A 12,522-nucleotide genomic window follows, 5' to 3' on the forward strand; every position below is an offset into this window, starting at 1 on the left:
AATTCCGAATGTATCTTCTGAAAGCAGATGCTTTAATGGTTCTAAACTTAGGGATACTCTGAGCAGAGAAGTTCAGGAACTGGGGAGACCCACAGGCAAGGTATGAGATGAGTAAGTCTGAATTCAGAACAAATCCAGGACAACAATGTGATATTTGTCACTGGACTGATAACTTCTAAAAAGAGCAACAGAAATCTTTGGAAATTTAAAGCAGTGTCATAATTTCCTGCTAAATAAGTGTCGATTTAATTTTGACATCCAGTATTTAAAATTGGTTTCACCATGTGTCATTCAGAGCTGAATTTATCCCAGAGAGGTTTAAGTAGATTGCTAGTAAATATAGTTTCAGGATAGTAGTAATGATGGGAAAAAAATTGTAAAAATCCATACATTTCAAACCTTAAAAAATTATGTAGGGCAGTTACATTGCATGTTCTGGATAGAGGGCTTATCATCCCTGTATCTTCCCTTAAGCATCCAAAGGGATTATAGATGCAGTATCAAGATATTGAGAAAGCCTCTGAAAAACATTTTAGATTCCCCAAATAACACGACTGGAAAGGAATTGTTTGATCCAGCTTACTCGTTTCACAGGAGCAGAGACTGAGGCACTGAAATGAGTTATGTTGAATGACAACAATGACAAGTGTTACAAAGATTTTACAATCAAACTGAACAATCACTGTCATCAAATTATTTGCACGTGAACATAAATTTTAAGGAGAAACTTGGAGGTGATGGTGTTTTAGATGTATTTGACATAGAAATGAGAAGATGAGAAAAGATTGAAGGATGACCAAATATGACAAATAAGCATGTGAAAAGATGCTTCACATTGTATGTCATCAGAAAAATGCAAATTAAAACAACAGTGAATTATCAGTTTACAGTGAGAATGCCCAAAATTCAGGACACTAACACCACCAAATGCTGGCAAGAAGAGGGAGCAACAAAGACTCTCATTTATTGCTGATGGGAATGCAAAATGGTACAGCCATTTTGGAAGACAGTTTGACAGTTTCTTTCTTTTTTTTAAAGTTTAGTTATTTATTTTGAGAGACAGAGAAAGTGAGGGAGGGACAGAGAGAGAGGAAGAGAGAGAAGCCCAAGCAGGCCCTGCACTCTCAGAGCATAACCCAATGTGGGGCTTGATCTCATGAACCATGAGATCGTGACCTGAGCCAAAATCAAGAGTCAGATGCTTACCTGACTGAGCCACTCAGGTGCCTCTGACAGTTTCCAGTCCACTAATCATACACTTGTCATGTGATTAGCAATTTCACTCCTTGGTGTTTTCCCTAAGGAGTTAAAATTTATGTCCATACAAAAATGTGCACATGAATTGCCAAAACATGGAAGCAACCACAAGTCCTTCATTAGGCAAATGGATAAATAAACTGGTATATCTTACACAATAGAATATTATTTAACACTAAGAAGAAGTGAACTATCAAGTCATGAAAAGACACAGAGAAGCATAAATGCATATTACTAAGTAAAAGGAGCCAATCTGAAAAGGCTACACACTGTATGATTCCAATTATATGACATTCTGGAAAAGGCAAAACTGTGGAAACAGTAAAACCCAAGTTGCCAGGGGTTAGGGCAGGGAGTGGAGGAAGGAGGAATCAATAGGCAGAGCACAGTGAATTTTTAGGGCAGTGACAATACTCTGTATGATTCTATAATGCTGTATACATTTCATTATACATTTGCCCAAGTCTATAGAATGTACAACACCAAGAGTGAATCCTAAGATAAACTATGGACTTTGGGTGATTATGATGTATCCATGTAGGTTCATCAGTTGTAACAAATGTATCACCCTAGTAGAGGATGTTGATAACAGGAGATGCTATGCATGTGTGGGGGCAGGACATTATTTGAGAAATCTCTATATATTTCTCTCCATTTTACTGTGAACCTAAAACTGCTCTAAAAATATACTCCTGAGGATAGAAAAGTTTGAGAGAGATGGTCACGACTCAGTCTGATCCAGATTGTTTTGGTGGAGTTTGTGATAAACTCAATCTAATTCAAAGGAGCCATTGTTTACACTCCTATAATTTGTTTAAAGAAAAATTTCACCAGTTTAAACTGTCAAGGAAGTCTTTATTCTATTGTAATAAGAATTGAGGTTATTGGAATAAAGGCGACAGTGAACTAAATTCTGTGGAAATAAAATGTAGAAGAGTTTTTAGGCACTGGAGTGAATTCATGGAAACATACCTGAGGACACTGGTCAATGTGATTAGACAATCTGTGTTTGCTAATTGTTGCTCATCAAAATTAGGCTCCTACCTTCCTACGTAACTCAGAGTTAGGAGTAGTATCTTTGTTGATGATTACTTCTCAAGTGGATGGTTCCCAAGTCTTAGAGGAAAATATCTTTGGGTTACAAGAGGCTCAGAGAAGATTTCTCTCAGAGAAAGAATTTACAATTGCAAGTTTTCTAAAAAAAAAAAAAAAAGCCCTAAGAAAGGGAAATCAGGGTTTATAGTCAAAGAGATGCCTGTCTAAAGTATAATCAAGGTGAGGGGAATGGGAAGGCTGTCTTGGTATGATTCCACTATTTTGTAAGTAACCTTTTATACATATTCACACGACTTTTATGATTGTCTAGATGAGTCATGTAATTCTCATAAAACCAAATTACCATCCTTCTTTAATGAAGAATCAGATGCTCAGGGAAGTACGTTTACTCAGAGTCTCAGAATAAAGACTGGAAGGAAGTTGCATTTAGGCTTTTGACTTGTGATCTAATACTTATTCTACTGTTTTAGCTTGTTTCTTTAAAGTAACAACTAATATTTGAGTAATATTTACAGTTTCTATAGCACTTTCATGTAGATTAGCCAATTTGCATTTCCAACTGAAGCACAGGTAGAGAAGTAGTAATTATCTTTAATTATAAATGAGATAATTGAAACTCTGAGGAATTAGGAGACTTTCCAAATAATGAAATTGGGATCCAGATCTCATGATCCCATTAACTAATTAACTAAACACATATTTAGACAAATACCCAATATATGTTCAAGTTCTATGTCAAGAACGAGAGATTCAAAAGGAAGCAGGGTCTCTGCCCTCATGGAGCTTGTGTCATAATAAGAAATGACAGCATGAAAGGAAAGAAATATAAGAAGGAGATAATGACAGAAAGCAATGAAGGCATTGAGAGAAAGGGTAACCTGTCAAGGTGAGTGGTTTTGCTTCTTTGGATGAGACGTTTGGGAAGGCTGCTCTGAGGAGTGGCCAGTTTAGCTAAGAGCTAGCATAATTACATTCCTAATAAAGCAGACAGAAAATACACAAACCTAGAGGGAGGAACAATCAGCAAAACACTTAGTATGTATCAGACATACTTCCCAGTCCTTTATGAATATGAACTTCCGTTAATGTTTAAAGCATCCTTTGAGGTAGCTATTATTTTTATTTCAAAGTTATAAATGGCCACTAGGGGTACAGGAGGAAGGCTGGTGTGGCCCGAGTCAGACCACTCAGGGCTTGTGAGCCATTGGAAGGAGCCAGGATTTTATTGTGAAAACTAACTGTGGAATCTGTTAGTGTTTTCATCAGGGAAGTCATCAGATCTGACGTACCTACATCACATCAAACAGGGATTCCTTCTGTGTAATGTTTGATATTTATACTCAGGAACTGCTTCTGAGGCCAGCTACCATCAGCATTCTACCTGTGAAAATAGGTGAAGGGAAAGAGAAGAAGTATGGTTGGGGAGAGTTTGGGCTGAAGTTGTACCTTAACTTGTTGTATGGAAACCCTCCAGCAAAACACTGGGGCATGTGATATTGATATTGACAGATATCTGTGCCCTATCAACATGGGAGAGCTATGAGATATAAACACTATAGTGGTCATTTTATTTTATTTTTTATTTGTTTTTAAGAATTTTGTATTTAATCTTTACACCCAACGTAGGGTTCGAACTCACGACTCTAAGATCAAGAGCTTGCTCCACCTGACTGAGCCAGCCAGGTTCCCCCCTACAGTGGTCATCTCATTTTAATACACTTACTGCAATTCCTTATCACTAGTGGCATCATTCTGGGTATTTTTTCAACAGGCTCATTTATCCCTTGTTATTCACTGTAGTTGGCATGTTGATTAGCTGATTTATGCCTCTTTGAAGAGATTATGTTTATTATGAGTGTGCTGAGACAGTTTATCAAGGTCAAAGTATAAGTGAAAATAACCAACATCCTAGACAAGGAATTCAGGAGGAAAGTTGCAATTCTTTCTTGACTCTGAACACATGAAGCTTTCGTTGATATTTGATATATACTTGGGAAAGAATATGATGGATGTATTGAAAATTAATAGGAATTAAAAAAATAAAATGTATATGAACCACAGTCTTAACAATGAAGTTTAAAATTTTTTTCAGCAGTTTACATTATAGATTTTATAATCCTTTTAACATCTTGCAAATAGAAGAACTTACACAGAGATGTAGTGACTTTCAAGTCAAGCCAATTAGTTGATGAACAGGGATCATACAAGAATATCTTTCTTGATAGAAAAGCCTGAGATGAATAAAAACCCTTAAGATCAAAACACTAAAAAGATTAAGCCAATTGAGTTCCAATCAGCATACTTTTCAGTAGGCAGAAGAGTATTTTCTGCGGTGTTCAATGAGTTCTTTTTAAAAAATGGTATCTGAGTGATAAAGTGACCGTGATAGTATTACAATAAAGGGAGAAACACTGATGGCACTTCTCTCCCTCATTATTTGAGGCACTTCCTTCAGTACAGTTGGTGGTCTTGTTACAGACAGAAGGGCCCACTTAGCATATCCAGCATTAGGTATTTCCGACCTATAAAGTTGCATCTGGGAGAGATTGAAAATGAATGCACTAAGAGCTCTGAGTGTCACAGGATGAGGCTCACACGCGTGCCAGTGTGAATGCTTTCATTCCTGGGAGTAAACATTCTTTCCCCTTTCTCTTGGACTTTGGTAGAATATCTTCTCATGAACTTCAAGGTGGGTACTGTCCTTACTTAGCATATGTGGCTCCTAGGTTGTCTGTTTAGTAAATGCTCTCGGAGTCTCCAATGTGCCAGACACATGCAGCTGTTCTTGTTTGATTGTCGACTTAACTATGAACTGTGCCTCCTGACATTTGCTTGTGAAGATAGCTTTGGCAGAGTTGTTAAGAAGGAGAGAAGGTGATTTTGTGTCAGTTAAAATGCATCAACATTTTAATTGTTTTAGTTCATTTTCTGTTCAAATAGCTCTTGAAACTCTGCCCATACTCTGTGGAAATCCTGGACATTTATTCTGCCCTGGGGACTCTTGGTGCTCAGGTATATCCATTTGGCCCTGTTTCTCTTTGGCCCAATGTTTATAAATCATTGTTTTCCCCCTTTGTAATAAGGCACAGCACAAGCCACTCAGGAGGAAGGGGGAATAATTATCATTACCATTCATGGGAAAATAGAAATATGGCAAAACTGTCTTGCTTCCTTGGAACATTTGAGATGAGCTGCCATGATTTGGAAGCATTTTGCAAATTTGCAAAGATCTTCAACTAACCATAGTTTACCATGTTAATTTCGTATCGATTTTTAGCAATTTCAAATGCTTAAGACTTAGCTTGGCCTGCACTTCTAGGCTTTTTAATTAGATCTGTATGTATAAGTCCAAACTGTTGATGGAACTTTTTTGAATTGTTTTAAGGTTTAGGAGAAAGAAAAAGAAGCGCTTTATGCTTTTACTTTGTGGTGATTTTCCTTATGGTGATTGAAGTGAATACAAAGGAGAATTTTACTCTTGTTAGAATGTTTTGAATATTTTAAAACCTTTGTAATACTGTGCTTTGATATCATTCCACTGTAAGTGTCAGAGCATGATATTTTCATAATCCAGTGTTAAAATAAACTTCCTGAAATAAGAATTTGTTAAGATTTTATTTTGTAGGAAGGAATGTGTATATTTTCCATTTAATTTTCTATGCTGGTAATTTAGTTACTAAGAGCTTCATAAAGTCTCTTTTCATAAACTGGAGAGTCATAGGATGATTTACTGAAGGCAGTACATATGAAACAAAATTCAACGGTTTTACAATTGCTGCTTTTCAGTGAAGAATGCTGTTTAAATTCTTCTACCTGGATAATTTTGCTTCCTGTATCATGGAGACAAGTCTCATCTTGTCCCCACTTTGATCATCTTTCACAGGGATTATTTCACAGCCTCCCTGACTTGTCAGTTCATCTTCATATACCACCAACTAGCTCACTTTGCATTTTAGTAGAGAGCCTGCTGCTGTACCTTAGTAACAGCTTGGCTCTGAGTCTGGCTTATGCCACCAAATAACACTATGATTTGGGGTGGATTATTTGATAATAATCTCTTCTCTACATGCCTCACAGAGGTTTGTGATACAAACATGAGATAAAATACATTGGGATGCTTTTTAATGATAAAGTGCCATATAAGCAAAAGGCATCACTGTTCTTGAAGTACAACCCATATTATGTCATTCCCTTGTTCAGAAATCTTCAATTGTTTTCCGTTTCTTAAATAATAAATTCAAACTTTTCCTATCATTCAAAGACTCCAATCTCCCACCTTAATATTGCCCCTTAATATTAATCCTATTTTACCTTTCCAATCCCATTTCCATTTTATCCACTCTTGATCTCAATGATGTTTTCCAAATTCTGAGCTTTTATACATGTTAATTTTTCTCCACGGAATTTTCTTCCCCAAATATTCAGTTTGCTATCCATTGATGAGACCTTTCATGACTGTTCTCCTACATATGGAAGCAATCTCTCTAATATCTGAAAAACCCTATCTGTTTTTCTTTATTTCATCATTTTCTATGTTATTTATGGGAAGACCTTATCTCCTGTACTATACTTCTCTGAAAGATTCCTCATACCCCAAAATACCTAGAATTTCCCACTTCACATTTTAGTCGCTCTATAATATTTGCAGAATAACCATAAGATAGTTTATTGTTTTTCTTTAAATAACTTCTCAGTTTTTGATTTATAATTGAAAAGTAGTAAGATATTCAATGTGTACAATGTGGTGATTTGATATACATATACATTATAACAATTATTTCATTTATTTATTTATTTATTTATTTATTTATTTATTTATTTATTTAATTTTTGTTTTCCTCCAGCAGCCGTTTATTAACATGACTGTTTAAAAGAGCTGGAGTTCGGGGCGCCTGGGTGGCGCAGTCGGTTAAGCGTCCGACTTCAGCCAGGTCACGATCTCGGCGGTCCGTGAGTTCGAGCCCCGCGTCGGGCTCTGGGCTGATGGCTCAGAGCCTGGAGCCTGCTTCTGATTCTGTGTCTCCCTCTCTCTCTGCCCCTCCCCGTTCATGCTCTGTCTCTCTCTGTCCCAAAAATAAATAAACGTTGAAAAAAAAATTAAAAAAAAATAAAAAATAAAAGAGCTGGAGCTCTTAGGTGTACGGTGATGACTTTTGAACTTTTTCAGTGAACCCAACTATCTCTTCCCATGCTTGAGGACCAGTTCCTAGTCCATTTCCATCTCTTCTCTGTCCCCAGGGCCTTTCTCTGTTGGGTGTCATGGCTTCTTGTCCTCCTCTTCTGTCAAAAAGTCATTGGTGCTGTCGCCATGCTCAGTCCCTCCCAGGTCCTTTCTGGTGAACAATTCCGGTGGTTAGAGGTCTGTCATGCTGTCATCACTGTCACTCACAGTTGCATTGTCATTGCTGGATGCAGGTTTCCAGAAGGCTTCTCTCAGGCAAGGTGGCCTGGAGCTGTCCATCTGGTCTTCCCTCGGTCTCCTTTTGTGAAGGAGGCAGGCAGACACACACTCCACACCCTGCTTCTGACACTCTTCATATTCACGCAGAGCTCTCTGGTACCGCTGGCCCTGGGGATGCCTCAGCACATGTTCTGGGGACTTGTTGATGTGCCATAGAGTGAGTCTGTGTGAGTTTGTGTGTGTGAGAATATTTAGGTTCTACTCTCTTAGCAAATTTCAATTATACAATATAATATTATCAACTATAGTCACACATTAGATACTCAAACCTTATACATCTTATAATTGAAAGTTTGTACCGTTCTACCAACCTCCTCCAGCCCTTAGCAACTACTTTTCCACTTTGTTTCTATGAATTTGACCTTTTGTTTAAAAATTCCACTTATGAGTGATACCATGCAGTATTCATCTTTCTTTGTTTGCCTTATTTCACTTAGCATAATGCTCTCCATTTTCATCAATATTGCCACAAATAACATGATTTCCTTCTTTTTAAGGCTAAATAATATCCCATTATATGTATCTTTGTGTATATATATATATATATATGACATACATATATAATATACATATGTGTGTGTGATTTCACAAAAATGTCCAGTTTCACTCTTTTGCATGTGGCAATCCAGTTTTTTTTTTTTTAATTTTTTTTCCCAACGTTTATTTATTTTTGGGACAGAGAGAGACAGAGCATGAACGGGGGAGGGGCAGAGAGAGAGGGAGACACAGAATCGGAAACAGGCTCCAGGCTCTGAGCCATCAGTCCAGAGCCTGACGCGGGGCTCGAACTCACGGACCGCGAGATCGTGACCTGGCTGAAGTCGGACGCTTAACCGACTGCGCCACCCAGGCGCCCCGGCAATCCAGTTTTTCTAACACCATTTATTAAAAAGACTATCCTTTCCCTACTGAATATTCTTGGCTCATTTGTCATAAATTAATTAACCATGTATGTGTGGATTTATTTCTAGGTTCTGATTCTGTTCTATTGGTCTATGTGTGTACCCCTATGCTGCTACCATACTGTTTGATTATATATATTTTCACAAATATATATATATATATCACATTTTTATCATATATATATATATATATATATATATGTTTTTTTTTTCTTGATCCACTCATCCATTGACGAACACTTAGATGGTTTCCACACCTTGACTGTTGTGAAAAATACTGCAGTGTACATGGGAATACAGATAGCTCTTCAAAATAACAGTTTTGTTCTCTTTGGATATATATCAGAAGTGGGATTGCTGGATCATAGGGCAATTCTGTTTTTAATTTTTTGAGGAACCTCCATCATATTTTCTATAGTGACTATACCTTTTCTCCACATCCTTGCCAACATTTGTTCTCTCTCATCTTTTTCATACCAATCCTAACATAGTGGTTTAGGATAACCTCATGGTGATTTTGATTTGTGTTTCCCTGATTAGTGATGTTAGCAGCTATTGGCTATTTGTATGTCTTCTTTGGAAGATATAATCTATTCAGGTCCTCTGTCCATTTATTAATTTGGTTATTTGCTTTTTTGCTGTTCAGTTGTATGGGCTCCTTATATATTTTGGGTACTAACCTCTTACTGAATGTGTGGTTTGTGTATATTTTGTCCATTTCCCATTCCATAAGTTGCCTTTTCATTTTGTTGATGGTTTCCTTTGCTGAGCAGAAGCTTTTAAGATTTATATAGTCTTACTTGTTTATTTTTGGTTTGGTTGCTTTTGCTTTTGATGTCAAACCCAAAAAAATCATTGCCAGACCAATGTCTGAGAAATTTATCTCTATGCTTCCTTATAGGAGTTTTACACTTTTAGGTCTTGCATTCAAGCCTGTAATCCATTTTGAATTGATTTTTGTGTATCATGTAAGATAGCAGTCCAGTTTCACTCTTTTGCATGTGGCAATCCAGTTTTTCTAACACCATTTATTAAAAAGACTATCCTTTCCCTACTGAATATTCTTGGTTCATTTGTCATAAATTAATTAACCATGTATGTGTGGATTTATTTCTAGGTTCTGATTCTGTTCTGTTGGTCTATGTGTGTACCCCTATGCTGCTACCATACTGTTTTGATTACGGTAGTTTGTAATATTGTTTGAAGTCAGGAAGCGTGATGCCTACAGCTTTGCTCTTCTCACAATTGCTTTGGCTCTTCAGGGTCTTTTGTGATTCTTACAAATTTTAGGATTTTTTTTTATTTCTGTGAAAAATGACTTTAGAATTTTGATAGGAATTGAATTAAATCTGTAGATCACTTTATATAGTGTGTACATTTTAACAACATGAATTTTTCTAATTTAGAGCATAGCATATCTTTCTATTTATTTGCTTCTTCTTCAACTTCTTTCACTGATCTTATAATTTTCAGTGGATAGATCTTTTACCTCCTTGGTCAAATTTATTCCTAAGTCTTTTGTTCTTTTTTAATGCTATTCTGAATGAGATTGTTTTCAGATGAACAGTTTTTCAGACTTACAAGCTTAATAAAACATTAGTTTCAGAGAAATTAAGACTATCATTTTTCTTATTCCCTGAAATTCTTTGAGGAAGTGTCTGTGCTTAATACATCCTTTAAAAAAATCTGTCACTATGATGATGATTGCAAATATGTAAGAGTTGCAAAACTTTGGTGTCAACCTTCATTTTTTAATTGAAAGTTAGGTAATGAGCAAATCTTTCATTAAACTATTACTTCTCTCTGTTTAGAGATTTGTCATTGAAGGTTATCAGTTTCTTCTGACAGTCCCCTCAAGTTACTAATTTCTCTTGCTTGGACTTTACTCTCAGGGACAAGAAGCTGGAATGTTGTGAAGGCAGGGAAAGCTTTTTCTTTACCCTCAGCATCTTCCAGAAGGAGAGATTAATAGAGAACCAAAGTTTTATTACATGTGCACAGGGGCTCAATAATGAAATTAAATCCTAAAGAAATGACCAAGGCTGGAAGTTTTTGTACTTTTTAGACAAAGAGACAATACTTCTGTGAGGACTTGACAAAACAAAGAAAACTTAACTTTGGCAGCTCCAATTAGTAAGGAATTTTAAACAGAATTTGGGTTGTGGCATAAATTGGTAAGAAGTAAATAAAGGTTGTTTATACAGCCTTCTCAGCTCTAAATTTCCCATCTCTGATGATAAAGATGTCTCTTTATTTCTTGCTTCAAGGAGGGTACCTTTCACATGAGAGTTTTATTTCCTGTTTCCAGGGGTACAGAGAAGGGCCTGAGTGTCTTTCTTGCCTAGACTCTCTTAAGTAACTTTTATTTGAAATAATCAATATGTCAAAGTGACCCATTTAGAGGCAGCCTACCTTTGGCTCCTACATTTGGATGTAAGAATGAAGAATAAGAGAGACATGTATCTATCTTGTGTTTTGTTTTATCTGTTGGCCATATCAAAGGTAGTGTGTATATGTATGGGAAGAGGTGTGATGGGTGTTGTCCCAGAAAATGTGGGCAAATGGCAGATCTTTCGGTCTCCTTTGGGAAGATTTTACATATACTTTGATCTTAATGAAGGTTCAAAGTATTTAATGGGCATTATATCATTCATATTTGTATATTTGATAGGACATGCAGTTCCATTTCATTAAGGAATTGAGTACTGATTTGGAAAGTTTACACTGTTCTTCAAAGGCAGTAAAAATGAAGGCAAGAGTCAGATGCAGTAAATGGAACATTTGCCCCAAGTTTGCTCTATATTTCTTTTTCAATAATTAATACATTTTCTTATTAAATTTTTTAAATGTTTATTTGTTTTTGAGAGAAAGAGGGAGAGAGAGAGCGAGCAAGGGAAGGGCAGAGAGAGGGGGAGACACAGAATCCAAAGCAGGCTGTAGACTCTGAGCTCTTAGCATGAAGCCTGACACGGGCTCAAACCCACGAACCACGAGATCATGACCTGAGTGGAGTGGGACGCTAACTGAGTCATCCAGGCACCCCTGCTCTTTATTTCTTTTATGGAAGTGTTCTAATTATTATAATGGTATAATAAAACTTCCTAAAACTTTAGTAACACAAAACATCATTTATTTTTTTCAGTGATTCTGTGGGTCAGAAATATTTTCAATGCATGGTGGGCTGGTTTGTCTCTGCTCCATAATGTGTAGGACCCAGCTGGAAGATTTGAAGACTAGAGACTGGAATTATTTGAAGGTTTCTCTGGGCATCTCTGTCTCTTGTCACTCTATGTGATCTTGCCAACTTGGTGGCTTTAGGGTAGCAGGACTTCTTACAAATTGGCAGAAGGCTCCCAAGGCTCATACCCAGAGAAAGAGAGGGAAACCAGCAAAGGCTGAATTGCCTTCTTTTTTTTTTTTTTTTTTTTTTTTACCTACTCTCAGAAGTCACACAATACCTCTTCCTATATTCTCTTTGTCAAGGCAGTGGCAGAGTCCTGCTCAATTTCAAAGGGAGGGGAAATAGACCACACCTTTTGGTGAGAGAGTGGCAAAGTTCTGGAAAAGCATATGGGACCAGAAATCTTATCGTGGCCATTTTTGGAAGAAACTACAGTGCATGTCTTGAACTTTCAACTTAAACTATAGTATAAGATTATAAAATTTAACATAAATTGTAGTACTAATGCTTGGTTTGGGAGTGTAGGTCTATTTCAGACTAGTATTCCGGCTTTACTATTTTTTTTTTGAAGGATTTAGAATTTTTTTTAGTTCTTCTTGGTAAGTTGTTCCAGCAACGGCAATATGCTTGAGAGCAAAAGAGCAGAAAATAAAAATTCAATGGAC

At 36.7% G+C, this 12,522-nt stretch overlaps 1 pseudogene; it reads right to left on the minus strand.

Annotated features, from left to right (window-relative positions):
• Positions 1-7,435: 7,435 nt before the first annotated feature.
• Positions 7,436-12,522, minus strand: part of LOC124509951 (surfeit locus protein 2-like) — a 67,531-nt pseudogene continuing 62,444 nt past the window's right edge.

This window comes from Lynx rufus, unplaced genomic scaffold (genome assembly GCF_022079265.1).
Source record: "Lynx rufus isolate CCGP_SWC_20201006 ecotype Redwood Valley unplaced genomic scaffold, mLynRuf1.p SCAF_1, whole genome shotgun sequence".
Classification (NCBI taxonomy): domain Eukaryota; kingdom Metazoa; phylum Chordata; class Mammalia; order Carnivora; family Felidae; genus Lynx; species Lynx rufus.